We start from the raw sequence: 16,380 nt of genomic DNA on the forward strand, positions 1-16,380 counted from the left end.
ACATTGAATCTGCAAATTGCTTTTGGTAATGTGGACATTTTGATGATATTAATTCTTTCAATCTAGGAAAATGAAAGTTTTTTTATTTTTTTGTGTCTTCTTCTAATGTGTTCTTTTTTTAACTTTTATTTAGTAAATATAAATTTCCAAAGTATAGCTTATGGATTACAATGGATTCTCACCCCCCATAACTTCCCTCCCACTCGCACCCCTCCCATCTCCCACGCCCTCTCCCATTCCATTCACAAGATTTATTTCAATTATCTTTATATACAGAAGATCGATTTAGTATATATTAAGTAAAGATTTCTTCAGTTTGCACCCACACAGAAACACAAAGTGTAAAATAATGTTTCAGTACTAGTTATAGCATTGCTTCACATTGGACAACACATTAAGGACAGATCCCACAAGAGGAGTAAGTACCCAGTGACTCCTGTTGTTGACTTAACAAATTGACACTCTTGTTTATGGCGTCAGTAATCTCCCTAGGCTCTAGTCTTGAGTTGCCAAAGCTATGGAAGCCTTTTGAGTTTGCTGACTCTGATCATATTTAGACAAGGTCATAGTCAAAGCGGAAGTTCTCTCCTCCCTTCAGAGAAAGGTACCTCCTTCTTTGATGGCCCTGTTCTTTCCACTGAGATCTCACTCGCAGAGATCTTTCATTTAGGTTTTTTTTTTTTTCCAGAGTGTCTTGGCTTTCCATGCCTAAAATACTCTCATGAGCTCTTCAGCCAGATCCAACTGCCTTAAGGGCTGATTCTGAGGCCAGAGTGCTATTTAGGACATCTGCCATTCTATGAGTCTGCTGTGTATCCTGCTTCCCATGTTGGATCATTCTCTTCCATTCTATCAGTTAGTATTTGCAGACACTAGTCTTGTTTGTGTGATCCCATTGACTCTTAGACCTATCAATGTGATCAATTGTGAACTGAAATTGATCACTTGGACTAGTGAGATGGCATTGGTACAATCCTTGATGGGATTGTATTAGAATCCCCCTGGCACGTTTCTAACTCCACCATTTGGGGCAAGTCCGATTGAGCATGTCCCAAGTTGTACATCTCCTCCCTCTCTTATTCCCACTCTTATATTTAACAGGGTTCACTTTTCAGTTAAATTTAAACACCTAAGAATAATTGTGAATTAATTACTGAGTTCAACCAATAGTATTAAGTAGAACAAAAAAATACTAAAAGGGATAAAGTATTACATTGTACATCAACAGTCAGGACAAGGGCTGATCAAGTCACTGTTTCTCATAGTGTCCATTTCACTTCAACAGGTTCCCCCTTTGGTGCTCAGTTAGTTGTCGCCAATCAGGGAGAACATATGATATTTGTCCCTTTGGGACTGGCTTAATTCACTCAGCATAATGTTTTCCAGATTCCTGCATTTTGTTGCAAATGACCGGATTTCATTTTTTTTGACTGCTGTATAGTATTCTATAGAGTACATGTCCCATAATTTCTTTATCCAGTCTACTGTTGATGGGCATTTGGGTTGGTTCCAGGTCTTAGCTATTGTGAAATGAGCTGCAATAAACATTAATGTGCAGACAGCTTGTTTGTTTGCCAATTTCATTTCCTTTGGGTAAATTCCAAGGAGTGGTATGGCTGGGTTGTATGGTAGGGTTATATTCAGGTTTCTGAGGAATCTCCAGACTGACTTCCATGGTGGCTTAACCAGTTTGTATTCCCACCAACAGTGTTCTAATTTGTTCTTTTATATTTTGTAATTTTCATTGTAGACATCTTTGACTTCCTTGGTTATATTTATTCCAAGGTATTTAATTTTTGTAGTTATTGTGAATGAGAATGATATTAAAAGTTGTTTCTCAATCATGGCTATTGATTTTTATGTCTTCATTTCATATCCTGTCACTTTACCAAACTCTTTTATGAGTTCCAACAATCTCTTTTTGTTCCCCTATATACAGAATCATGTCATCTTCAAATAGGGATAGTTTGACTTCTTCCTTTCCAATTTATATCTGTTTAATTTTTTTTCCTACTGGCTCTGTATAAAACTTCCAGAACTGTTTTGAACAGCAATGGTGAGAATGTGCATTCTTGTCTGGTTCCAGATATTAGTGGGATTGTTTCCAACTTTTTCCCATTCAATAAGATGCTGGCTGTGGGTTTGTCATAGATTGCCTCAATTGTGTTAAGGAATCTTCCTTCTATACCCAATTTGCTTAAGGTTGTCATCATGAAAAGATGTTGTATTTTATCAAATGCATTCTCTTTATTTACTGAAATAATCTTATGGTCCTTTTCTTCAGTTTTTTAATGTGGTATATCACGCTCATTGATTTGTGAATGTTGAACCATCCATGCATATCAAGAATAAATCCCACTTTGCCCAAGTGATTGCTCTTATTTTCTTTCTTTCTTTCTTATGTTAGGATCCTTAAGGAAGAGGATCTTGCCATTTTGACATTTTGTGAAACTGGTTTCTTTTTCTCACAAAAACTCTAAGTGAATGGTGAAAAGAAAAATAATTGATTCAAAGTCAACTGGAAACTAGATAAGTTATCTGCTAGTGATAAGAAACTGCCAGATGATAAAGCTGTGATGCAATGTGGCACATGAATCCTAAGTATATTCCTCTTTGTTCATGTGTATGTATAAATGGGAAACATAACTTTAAATACAACCCATGAATGTGAGAGTTAACTCTTGCTCTTAAATGCACTGTTTATCCTTCATCTTTATTCTATTATTATTTTGATAGAAGAGATTATTTTTGAATTAGATTTTGCTTAATGATTTTCTCTTCTTACCATTTCTACTCTTAATAAACCATCTTGCTACAGTTACACAAAATTCTGTCAATGGCTAAAATAGAACACTGAGATGAAGTTTATACTTAACTATAGTATAGTTTATTAATAAGGATTTGAATAGTAATTATTCTTGACATGTTACTTTAACATCACCCTAATTATCAAGACTATTTTGTTACAACATCTTGCATTTTCTAGGAAATTGAAATATCTAGGATATGTTCATTCATTATTTTGTAAACCCTACAAAAATCTATAACTCAACAACAGTTATATTTTCCCAGTTGTGGTACATTGCACTTTGTAATGGTGTCAGAAAAAAGTTCTAATTCCACTTGATCTTCTAGAATCTTTTGTTACTCTGTCATCAGAGGGTAGACTCTAAGATCTCTGCCTTGACTTTGGATGTGCCTGTTGAGGCAATAATAAAGTGCAAGTGACACTATGTGATGACTGAGATCAGTAATCAAAGCAATGTGGCTTCTGTTTGGCTCTTTCTCAGGAAGCCTGTCCTGGGAATCCAGCCATAATCCTTTGAGGAAGCCCAGACACATGGAGAGATCTACACTGGACCACAGCCCAGTCCTTCTGCATGTCCCACATAACAACCACTAATAACTTCTAGCCACGGGTTTACACTATGTAACTTCCTTACCAAGTCTTAATCATAGTACTGTCAAAAACAAAATGATTTAACTATTGTTGAGACCACAAAGTTTTGAAGTGGTTTGTAAAGAGCAATAGTAACCTAAACAGAGGTAACTAACAGCATTCATATTTGGTATATCTAGAACTATACACAATTCCCTTACACTACAAATGTGACCTCCAAGAGTGGTTGGCTTCTCTACTTCTATTTCCAATACCCAGAATAGGGATTGGCCCAAGGTGTACACTCAGTAAATCAACTAATAACTTCATAATGATTGACAAATAAATCAAGACCAATAAAGGATTGTAAAGCCTATTGAAAAGCATATGCAACAATTTTTGCAACTGAAATTTGTCAGAATGTTATACAAAATTACAAAAAATCTTCATTATTCATAAGAATTAGCAAATTAGCAAATAACATTTCTGTTCATTTAAAACTATGAGAATAATAATATGTTTATTTCACATTCATTTTCATTTCAAATATACATTACCTATGTTAAGCCTCAATAGCATTGCTAAGTTCATATGCCAGGTTTTTATTTAGTTATCTATATTTGTTCATTTATTATTTTACTAGTATCTGAGATATAGAAATTGTTTTAAATATCTCAAAACGTATTTTTACCTATTTTTCAAATATATAATTCTGGTAATTTTGAATCAAAAAAGTTATTTTCCCCAAAACAAATGTTCATCTGATTTCTTCATCTGCAATATATGTTACAATGGAAATTGTATCTTTCTTAATGTTTTCTCCTAAATGAAATGGTCCCTGCAGGCACTGTCAGTCAAAAGATGCAGATTTAGCCATGGCTTTTTCCATTTTGTTGACATGAAGCAAAGTCTTTCTTTTCCAAAGAACAGATAAGGCTTTGGGAAAATGTCCATAATTACAAAACTGTTTATTATTTTCTCTGCATTGTGACACAGTTCATTCCAAGCATGACTGACACTGAATAGGCTTTATAAAAATCAGTGTAAGAAAAAATATTGAGTAAAATGATGCTGAGTATGATACTACTAGCTATTTTATCTTTCTTTTTTAATATAAAGAGAACAGATTTCATGCATTCCATAGGTGCAGTTCTAAGGAGACAACATCACTTCCCTTCTTCCTCTCTCTCCCTTTTCTCCCTCCCCTCTCTTCCTTTCATCAGTTTTTGCACAGACATAATTTCAATCTACTCTATATTCATAGGCTTAAGTCACCACTAACCATAATATTCAACAAGTAAAAATTGGAATAGCACAGTTCTACAGAAGTATAAATAAGGGCTAAAAATAACAATCAGATGACAAAATGTCTGTTTCATTCTTATACATTTTTGTATTCTGTATTAACTGCCACATGTCAGAGAAAAAATATAGTATTTGTCTTTTTGAGACTGGCTTGTTTCACTAAGCATTATGATTTCTACTTGCATCCATTTTGTTGCAAAAAAAACAGAATTTCATTCTTTTTATTGCTGAGTAGTATTCCATAGTGTATACATTTATACCACTTTACCCAGTCATCAGTTGATGGACATCTAGGTTGATTCCATATCTTAGCTATTGTGAATTAAGCTGCAATTAAAACTGGGGGTACAAATAACTCTTTCATATTCTGATTTCATTTAGATTGGGTAAATTCCCAGGAGTGGGAAGGCTGGGACATATGTTAGATTTTCTGAGGAACCTCCATACTATCTTCCATAATAGTTGTACTAGTTTACATTCCCACCAACAGTGAATTAGCGTATCTTTTTCCCCATACACTCACCAGAATTTATTGTTTTTTGAACTTTGGATGGCAGCCATTCTAACGGGTGAGGTGAAACCTTGCTGTGGTTTTTATCTGCATTTTCCTAATGGCTAGTGGTCTTCAGCATTTTTTCATGCGTCAGCTGGCCATTTGTATTTCATCCTTTTAAAAAATGCCTATTCAAGTCATTTGCCCTTTTCTTAACTGGATTACTTGTTCTGTTTTGTTGAGTTTCTTGAGATCTTTAAAGATCCTGGATATTAATCCTTTACATTTTATCTTTCTATAAAATAAATTTGTGATGTAGATGAAAACCTTTCAGAAAGATATGCATTTGTGTTGTAAAACATAGTAAAACTATTCATTTATTTGTTCATTTATATTCATTGGGCTCAATAAATTTGAATGGAATACTGTGATTTAAATAATTTTAAAAAAATGTCAGGGGCACTAGTTAAGACACTGCTTAGGACACATACATTCTACATCAGAGTGCCAAGGTTTGAAGCCCCATTCTGCTTCTGATCCAGGTTCCGGCTAATGCTTTGAGAGTCAACAGGTGATGGTTCAAGTGGTTGGGTCGCTGCCACACATGTGGGAAACCTGAATGGAGTTCCCACTTTGGCTTTGGCCTGGTCCAGTTCCAGTTGTTGTTTGAACCTGAGGAATGATCCAGTAGATGGAAGATCTTTCTATCTCTGTGTCTGTCTCACTCTATTGCTCAAATTTAAAAAAGCTTGTTAAGTTTAATAATTAATGTCTAGTGTAATGACAAATTGGACAAAATGTTTATGATACAAAATTTTATTATAATTTTTGTATTTAATTCAAATAATTAGATAATAAATATTTCAGTAAGATTTATACTTCAAAAATTCTAAATCTTCTATGGTTAATGTCAAATTGTAGTCCATTTTGAAATGATCTCCTGGGCAAGCACTTGGCACTGTGATTACACTGCCACTTGGGACATCCTCATCCCATATCAGAATGCCTGGTTTGAATTCTACTACACAAATTCCTCTAAACTAATTCCTCTTTAGCTTCCTGCTAATGTGCATGGTGGTAGTTGATAGATCATGCCTCAAATAGATGCATCCCTGACACCCATGAGGAAACCTGGAATGAACTCTGGGCTCCTGGCTTCAGTCTTGCTTAACCCTGGCCATTGCCAGCATCTGGAGCCTGAACCTGCGGGTGGTAGATCTCCTTCCACCAATCTTTATTTCTGCCTCCCTCTCTTTCAAATAAAATGAAAATAAATAAAAATTAAATAAAACATGAGTTTGATACTTTTACAAAAATATCTTCTTAGGGAAGTTCTTGTAAAACAACAAAATGAAATAACAACAAAACCCACCACATATGAATTTAGTTCTATCCTACAGCACTTGACATCATTTCCCCAGGTGATCTAAGTAGGAATGAAGATGAAAAGACTTGTTTTTAAAAGCAACTGTGTAACAGACTCATGCATTACCAACACTATATTTAAATTGTTGGCATGGTAGTTTATAGTGTATACAATACATAAGTGTTGAATTTTATCCTTTATTGTATTATATTTTGAAACGTAAAATGTTGTTCTTCAACACCTTAAAACATGTAAAAAATGTGAATATCACTGAGTAAAGAATGATATTTATCAAAACATATAAATAAGATAAAAATGCCCCATCATCTATTACAAGGCACAATTAGGCAGAGAAGAACTTTGGTAAAATTCTGCTTTTGAATATGTAGAATATTAGAGTTAACTGGCTAATGATTTTCCAGACTACTAATGCTTTATTAATAGCACAAATAATTTTGCTCAAAAATGTAAATATCTCTTATCCTTCTATTTTCTGTCCCAACTATCCACTGGCTGAATTTTACTTATTCCTCATCTTAAATACTTTATGGAATATTAACAAGTATGAATATAGGAACTCTGAGATCTGCCTTCTGCCTTTCATTTCTGACACTGCCTTCCTCAAACCTAATGCTTCAGAGACAAGGAATTTATTTCTGGATCTCTCCAGTATCCCAGCATCAAAGCCTGGATTCTTCATCCAGGCTTTTGCTTATGCCGTGCCTTCTGTCCATTTCTGGGCAGATTTGTGCCCTGAATGTCATCTTCAATTAACAAAACTTTACCAAGCTTTTGAAAATCAATTCAAGAGTGTGTTCAGTGTCCCCAAGACCAACCCAACATGGAGGGCTTCACTAGAAATACTCAGAGAATTCAGCATGAAGGTGTCTTCGCTACCAAAAATTATTGCAGCTATGTTATGAGGACACATGGCTGTTCTCAATGTAGAAAAAAAAAAAAAAAAAGAAAACAGAAAAATGTCTGAAGGAGTCCATGTGGATGTTTCTCCATGTCCTCTGCTAACCATGAGGAGTCACATGGAATGCACTCTCCCTCCAGGAATGAAATGCAAACTCATGTGCCACGTTTCTGCTCAGGTAAGCCCACAAGGCCTGGGTGAGGGCTTGTCATAAAATACTCCGTGCCAGGCAAAGCGGGTGCGCCTCAGAGACCTGCGGAAGAAGCTCTGCACTGTGTTAGCAGGAGTCCTGGCCACAGCGAGGAGGAAGAGCCCAGCTGGCCCACCGCTGCCACCCGCAGTGCAACCAAGAAGCCGCCTCTGCCTCAGAAGCCCAGTGTGGCCCCCACACTGGACCGACAGCTGGACAGAAAGGATGGTGTGTGTCTACGCAGCTCAGCTCATGAGTGGGGCCAGTGGGGTGGCTGCACGTCTCGGCCTCGTGCTGCTCTTCTGTTCTGGTTCCAGGCCCCACCTGGGGCGTCCTCCGGGTTGCGGGTGCTCACTGAGCCTGAGGGGCCGGGCTGTGTGGACAGCTCTTCTGGACAAGAATCTATCCGCAGTGGGTCCCGGCAGGTCTGAGTAGCAACTTGAGGAAATGCAGAGAGCATTTTTAATCTTCTGGCGGGACAAGGGCCAGGCTGGGCGCGACCTCCTCCAGTCTCTTAGCTGCTTGCCTACTACTGGCTGTTGGGCAAGGTGCCAGCTTCTTACTCTGCATCTCTCGCCTTGCGATGTCCCACTGACAATAAAGCACAATGTGACTGTTAAAAAAAAAATAAAGCTCCCTGCCTAGCCTGTACAGTAGTAGCATTCTAGGCTCCCACAAGAAAAGTCGATGCTTAGTATAAACTACGTTGCTTATACAAACTGTCCAGCCACACTGAATCACACTTAGCAGTTAGCTAGTATCTAGGAATCAGGCTTCTCAGTGCCAACCAAGGGCCAGCCTCTCAAGGAGCCTTCCCAAAGGTAGCAGTCCCAGGCTTGCTGTATTAACTCTTTTCAGCACAAGAAGTAATCCCCTAAAGATTCTCTGACTCCTGGAAAATTAGCTGCTACTGATCAGTGCTCCCATGCTAGCACTTATATATCTCACAGTATTTCCTACATTGAAGTGCCATTTCCAACACACTTAAACTTCCCTCTCAAATTGCCCCCTGAATACTCTTTTCTATGGAACTTGGAAAACTGAAAGCACTTCTGAGTTTGTTGAAAATAATGGATCATTAGGACTCTTTCCTACTTAGCTTAAGGTCTTTATAGCTCATCTTGCTTTCCATGATTTCTCTTCCTGAATAATTACCTGATTCAGTTCAAATACCCTGTTCTCTTCCTGAACAATTCAGGGCTAATATCATCAAGTAAGTAATTCATCATTCTTTTGCCAGGTTTAGTAGTGAGCCTGTGTGTCAGTGTGAGGTGCACAGGATCTTCCTTGGGAGCAGTTTCTGCCTTTCTATGTCACTTTATTCTCATTCGGATTTCTCTTGTATGAGGCTATAACGAAACAAAACACATTTTTTCATTTTCAGTTGTAGAAATTAAAGGAGGAGAAGGAAAGTCTTTTGTAACTCCTTTCTGGTTCTCTGACTTCACAATTTCTGTTTCCATGCAAGCAACAACTGATTCCCCTACAGTATCTTCACATCAACCATTATCCAAACTTCTCTTTTCATATTTTAGATGTTTTAAATATATGTATTTAAAGTATGTTTTATTTACATAATTCCTTCTGCCTCCCTTTTTCTGCAATTATTTGCTAAGATAAAGCTGCTGTTTCTAAAATCTGTTATTCAAAGAACAATTTATATTTCAAAACAAAGTAAATTTGGACACCCGATAGTGTATATATACCATAATGTCTTTATCCAGTTACTAGTTGATGGACATCTGGGTTGATTCCATTTCTAAGCTATTGTGAATTGTGCTGCAATGAATATGGAGGCACAGATATCTCTTTCATATATTGATCTCCTTTGCTTTGGGTAAATTCCCAGGAGTGGGATGGCTGGATCATATAGTAAGTCTAATAGAATACCTAAAATGTAATGATTCTGAGTGATATAGTCATTTACAGAATGGATGATTGTTTATAGCTCGTGTCTCTTCCATTGAAGAACAATCTTTTGTTTAGTTTTATTTTGTTTTCTTTCTCCTCATACTATTTGCTGAACTCCTCTACTTAGAGTAGGGCCAACTATAAGATCAGTAATTTAACTGATAAAAGATCATCATAAAAATTAAGAATGGGGGGAAGGGGCCGGTGCCGTGGCTCATTTGGTTAATCCTCTGCCTTGAGGCGATGGTATCCCATGTGGGTGCCAGTTCTAATCCCGGTTGCTCCCCTTCCAGTCCAGCTCTCTGCTGTGGCCCAGGAAGGCAGTGGAGGATGGCCCAAGTGCTTGGGCCCTGCACCCCATGGGAGACCAGGAAGAAGCACCTGGCTCCTGGATTCGGATCGGTGCAGCACCAGTCGTAGCAGCCATTTTGGGGGTGAACCAACGGAAGGAAGACCTTTCTCTCTGTCTTTCTCTCACTGTCTATAACTCTGTCAAATTAAAAAAAAATTAAAATGGGAATCCAAGAGGGAGAGGGGGCAAGGGTTGGAATGTGGGTGGGAGGGAGGTGAGGCACCACTTTGTTCCTAAATCTGTATATATGAAATACATGAGACTTGTATAACTTAAACAACAACAAAAAATTGGACTCCCATAGAAGAAGAGCCTCAGCAGCAGTAAGTTAATCAGCATCCCAAGGGTGTTGCTCTCCCCAGATCTCTAGTCACAGAACTCTTTAAAGTCAGTGGGAGTCCTGCCCCCAAGAAAGGTTTCACACAAGGGGGAAAGAATAAGTTTTGAAACATAAATAAGCAGAACAAACTCTAATAAGCTCTTTCAATGAGTATTTACCTGAGGGACTAGAACAGCTGCAAACTAAAAACCTGTTTTATAACCCTCTATTAAATAATTTTCTTTATTTAAATTAAAATCCAATGCAAACTAAGTCATCAACAAATAAGATTTACACAGTATCATTGTCTAAAAGTAGGATAATACAGGGATCTTCTATTAATCAAATATTTTTAAGCATTGTGTTTCATTTTAAAATCCATTTTGAGTGCTTTATTAAAGCCAACCACATAATTGTGTATAGAAATAATGAAGTAAATACACTTGGTGTTTCAAAGTGGCTTGTTAAAACATACCAAGTAGTTTGAAAGAAAGTAAACAAACAAATTAATTGCCAATTTTCTCACAGAATGTGGCTTCTTAAATGATGAAAACCTGGTAAGACTTCTTCAAGAATTTCAATGGCCATAAACTATCTGGAAGTAATTTATCTTCTTTGGGATTGTTAGGACCATAGGCAGGAACATGCTGCACTCCAGCTTTGGAAAAATAAGGCTGCTTCTCTCAGAACTCTTGCTGCTTCTTTCTCATTTGCAGTCACAATTCTCATTTATGGCACTAGAATTATTTCATAGCAATTAATCCCAAAGTGATAAATATGATAATGAGTCCAAGAGGCAAATTTATATGTTTCTTCCTGTCTTTCCTCTTTCCCTTTTCAGTTCCTCAGAGAATCAAACACTTAGGGGAAATGTTCTGATGGGGAACTCATAAGCAAGATTATTTTTGGATTAAAAGAGATCCCATACGCTCTCCATCTCCCACATATCCCTCAGGGTAGGACGATCTTGAATAACTTTGGTCATTGGAATATCCAACTTAGCACTTTGTCATTGTGACTGAACAATAACAATGTATTAAAGACTGATTTTTTGGAGCCAGTGCCATGGCTCACTTGGTTAATCCTCCTCCTTGAGGCAACGGTATCCCATATGGGTGCCAGGTTCTGGTCCCAGTTGTTCCTCTTCCAGTCCAGCTCTCTGCTGCGGCCCAGAAAGGCAGTGGAGGATGGCCCAAGTGCTTGGGCCCTGCACCTGCATGGGAGACCAGGAGGAAGCACCTGACTCCTGGCTTCGGATTGGTGCAGCACGTCAGCCGTGGTGGCCATTTGGAGGATGAACCAACAGAAGGAAGGCCTTTCTCTCTGTCTCTCTCACTATCTAACTCTATCTGTCAAAAAAAAAAAAAAAAAAAGACTGATTTTTCCTTTCCAATTTGCCTCTGCTTTCTTAGGGCATAGGGAGAACAAGTCCATCATAACTCACAAAACCAATAAGAGTAATATAATGATCTTTTAAACAGCTCTATTGAAGTATAATACATATATAAAGAATTGTACATGTTTCAAGTGTACAATCTGATAAGATTGGGTATATGCAAACACTTGTGAAATGCAACTGAACTCTTCCATAATGAAAGCCATCCCATAAGACAGAATGCAGGCTGGTTAGAAAGAATGCATGATGGTTAGATGTGGTACAGTATTTCCACAGTTTTAAGCCTTACAAAGTTCCAGTCACATAGAATGTGATGGATTATCAGAACAGAATTATAGGAATTTGGAAAGTTGAATCCATTTAATACTATAAAATATTTTTTATTTTATCTATATGAAGAATAAACTATCACAACACTGGTGAAGAATAAACTACCTCAACATTGTGTTTTTTGTTTGTTTGTTTGTTTTGTTTTGTTTTTTTTTTTTGACAGGTAGAGTTAGACAGTGAGAGAGACAGAGAGAGAAAGAGAAAGGTCTTCCTTTTCCGTTAGTTCCCCCCACAAATGGTTGCTATGGCCAGCTTGTTGCACCAATCTGAAGCCAGGAGCCAGGTGCTTCCTCCTGGTCTCCTATGCGGGAGCAGGGCCCAAAGACCTAGACCATCCTCCACTGCCCTCCCGGGCCACAGCAGAGAGCTGGACTGGAAGAAGAGCAACCGGGACAGAATCCGGTGCCCCGACCGGGACTAGAACCCGGGGTGCCAGCGCCGCAGGCGGAGGATTAGCCAGGTGAGCAGCAGCGCCGGCCAACATTGGTTATTTTTGAGAGGAACTATTTCAGGTCTAAAACCTGAAAATGTAAAGATTTTCTGAAGAGGACTTTTACAATTCTAATAAACAAAAAAAAAGTTTAATTCAGGTTACCAACTTATCATTTTAATGGTGGCCCAAAGAAAGATGCAGAATCATTGTCATTTCCCTGTTGAGAATATTTTAGGAGGGATACTGTGAGGATTTTGAAATCTCAAATGTGAGGACATACCAAAATGTTCATGATAAACGGAATTAAAAGATAAAAAGAGAGCTTATACATCTGGCAATGAGTAAAAAATACAAATAAAAATTTCCTTTGAATAAAAATAAACTATACATTATTTTATAGAATCATATATTTGTGGAATATTTGCAATTTGTGATAAATTATTTTAATGTTGACATTTGCTTCATATTTAGAAGTGTAAACAAATGTGGGGCTTTAAGAAAGCAATGTGTAAAATGTTGAACTGGCTAGATTTCAATCAAGATTTAATACACATTGCACAAGAAACGTACTTAGCAGCAGCATGCAAAGAAAACCTACATAAGGAATGCAAAAACACAGCAGCTTCAAAACACATAATGTAATTTAAAATGGGAAAATGACCTGAACAGATATTTAAAAAGCTACATAAATGGCCAAAAACATTTGAAAAAAATCAATATCACTAATCATCAGGGAAATGGAAAGAAAAATCACAATGAAATATCATCTTATCCCAGTTAGAATGATGATAATCAAAAAGAGGACAAGGAGAGTGGGAAACATTACAGTCATTAAGGAGAGCAGTATGAATGTCCCTGAAAACACTCGGTTGGCCATGTAATCCAGTGATCTCACTACTGTGTATATTTCCAAAGGAAGTGAACTCCATACTAAAGAAATCTCTGTATCCTTATTGTAACACTATTCAGGATAGCCAAGATATTAAATTAACTTTAGTGTGCATGCATTGATGTGTGATTAAAGAAAATGGCAGGGCCAGAATTGTGGTGCAGTGGGTTAAACCACTTCCTGCAATACTGGCATCTCATATGGGCACTGGTTCAATTCCTAGCTGCTCCACTTATGATCCAGCCCCCTGCTAATGTGCCTGAGAAAGCACCAGGGTATGGCCCAAGTGCTTCGGCCCTTGCGCCCATGTGGAAAATCTAGAAGAGGTTCCTGGCTTTGGCCTGGCCCAGTTCCAGCTATTACTGCCATCTGGGGAGTGAAGCAGCAGGTGGAAGATTCTCTCTCTCTCTCTCTCCCACACACACACACCTTTCAAATAAATAAGTCTTTAACAAAAACAATGGAATATTTTCAGCAATGTAAAAAACAGTAAAATTCTTCTGTTTCTAGCAACACTGGTAGAACTGAATGGCATTATGTGGAGTGAAACAAGTTAGATGAATACTATATATACTCACAAGTTTATCTTAGGTAAGTAGGGAGTAGAATACTGGATACAAAACCCTTGGAAGGGCTAGGGGGAAGACAATGGTTAACAGGTATGGGGTACAATTGGGTACAAGAAACAACTATTAATGTTCTATAGCAAAGCAGCAGAATGATAACAATAATTAATTGTACAAGGATATTTCAAAATAACTGACAGAAGATTTTGAATGTTCCCAGCACATATAACTGATAAACACCTGAGGTGAAGCACATACCAGTTACTCTGATCAAATTATTACAGATTATATGGATCCCACAAATATGTACTACATGACATTTAAAATTTTATTAAAATATTTTAAAGATCTTAATGCACATAATTTCAATGTCTAATGAAAAATTTTGCTCATTTTATATGTTAATTGAATTTCTCAATTCAGGATTAATTAAAAAAACTGAAGATGATACTATGTTTAATAACATAACAAAATATCTGAACATAAAAACCACTGCCCTATAGTCAGGGTGCAAAATTTTAAGGTTTTTTTGATGTGTCAGAGGAGAAAAGCCCAACAGAAACAAAAACGCACCCTCCTGCTCTATTAATGGATCAGGCAGAAATCTTAAGTTTTTGAGAAAATATACAGCCACAGTAACTAGTCATTGGTAACTTCCTTTACATGACATGGGGTGAAGTTCACCAGGATGGGTGCCATTGCCCCCTTCCAGTTCATTCCCTAACCTGTGTGCCCTTCTGACTCCCTAGGGAAGGCCCTGGTTTAAGAATCCCTTCTCCCTCACCTCAGACATGCACAGTTCACCACACCCAAGTGCCTTTGGTAGTCACAAGTAGTAAAAAGGAGACACTGTTCCATGGATGAGAACAGGGACGTACTTCCGGACACCTTCATTAATAAAAGGTCATATGTCACTAAGAAAAAAAGTTATGCATAAAGAGGTCCCAAGGATCAAGTCAGATATAAAAAATTTATCTTATTTGAAACATAGCACCTAGATACTTAATTAACTAATTAATTTAAAGGGAGGGAGAGGGAAGGAGGGAGACAAAAAGGAGCTCTCCTATCTCTTGGTTCATCCTCAAATGCCTGCAATGGCTGGGGATAGGCCAGAGGCCATCACAGGAATTCAATCCAGGCCTCTGACTTGGGTGGCAGGAACCCAACAACTTTAGCCATCATGTGCTGCCTCCCAATGTGCACACTAGCAGGAAGCCGGAATTCAGAGCTGCAGTTAAGACTTGAAGCTAGGCGCTTACATATGGACTGTGGGTGTCCCACCCAGTGTCTTAAACACTTAGCCAAATGCTTGTCCTATATATTTAAATTTCTGTCTCTGGGATGCTGGCATACCTGGCTCAGATATGGTATGGGCATATACAGTGCTCCCCTTCTGGCCAAAGCCCTCACAGAGCTGTGTTATAGGGGTCAGTGTGAGATTATGCAGGGCTCTGAACAAATTTATCACCAGTACTGAAAACAATAAATTGGCATCAACTACTATTGTATAAATTGGTGCGGTTATGGGGGAGGGAGGTAAAAGAATATCTGATTTGGGGTCAAAAGGCCTAGGAGTAAGTCAGAGTCTGCCACTTAAGTATGACATATAATGCTGGAAAATCATTTAAACTCCTCTAAAAGTTTTTATTAACTTATTTGAAAGGCAGAGAGAGAGAGAGAGAGAGAGAGAGAGAAAGAGATCTGATCTACTGGGCCTGGCAGCGTAGGACAGCTGGCTAAACTGCCACCTACAATGCCAGTATCCCATATGCGCACCAGTTCAAGTCCCTACTTCTGTTCCAGCTCCTTGCTAATGCTCCTAGGAAAGTAGTGGATGATGGCAGGAGTGACTGGGCCCCTACAGTTCACAAGGGAGGCCCAGATGGAGTTCCTGGCGCCTGGTTTTGGCCTGTCCCAGTATTAACTGTTGCAGCTATATAGGGAGTAAACCAGAAGATCTCAATTTCGATCTCAATCTAGATCTTGATCTCGATCTCTCTCTCTCTCTCTTTAAAAGGCAGATAGAGAAACACACACAAACATACACAGAGAGAGGCTGATCTGATGTGTTATAGCTAGGGCTAGGCCAGGCCAAAATCGGGAGGTCAGAACTCAATCTGGGTGACAGACACCCAACTATTTGAGCTGTCTCTTACTGCCTCCCAGAGTTCATATTATTAGGAAGCTGGAATTAGAAGCAGAGCCTGAACTGGAACCCAGGCACTGCAATATGGCATCTGAGCACTGCAAATGTCATCTTAACTAATATGTCAAATGCCCACCCCTAGTTTAACCTCCTTGAGTTATGTTTTTTTTGGGGAAAAATACATATAATAATAAACACCTTACCAAGCTGCTTTAGAATCAACTGTAGTAAGTGCATTGAGAATGCCCTTTTCATAGAGGGATATGAATGTGGATCACTTATTATTTTTCCCATTGTACAACTTGGTAGTAAATCAGCTGGATTCTCTGCAAATCTTTTGGAGAGTCACAATAATAATCTATTAACTGAAAAATTTGCATGTTAAG

Source organism: Oryctolagus cuniculus, chromosome 3 (assembly GCF_964237555.1).
Source record: "Oryctolagus cuniculus chromosome 3, mOryCun1.1, whole genome shotgun sequence".
NCBI classification, from domain to species: domain Eukaryota; kingdom Metazoa; phylum Chordata; class Mammalia; order Lagomorpha; family Leporidae; genus Oryctolagus; species Oryctolagus cuniculus.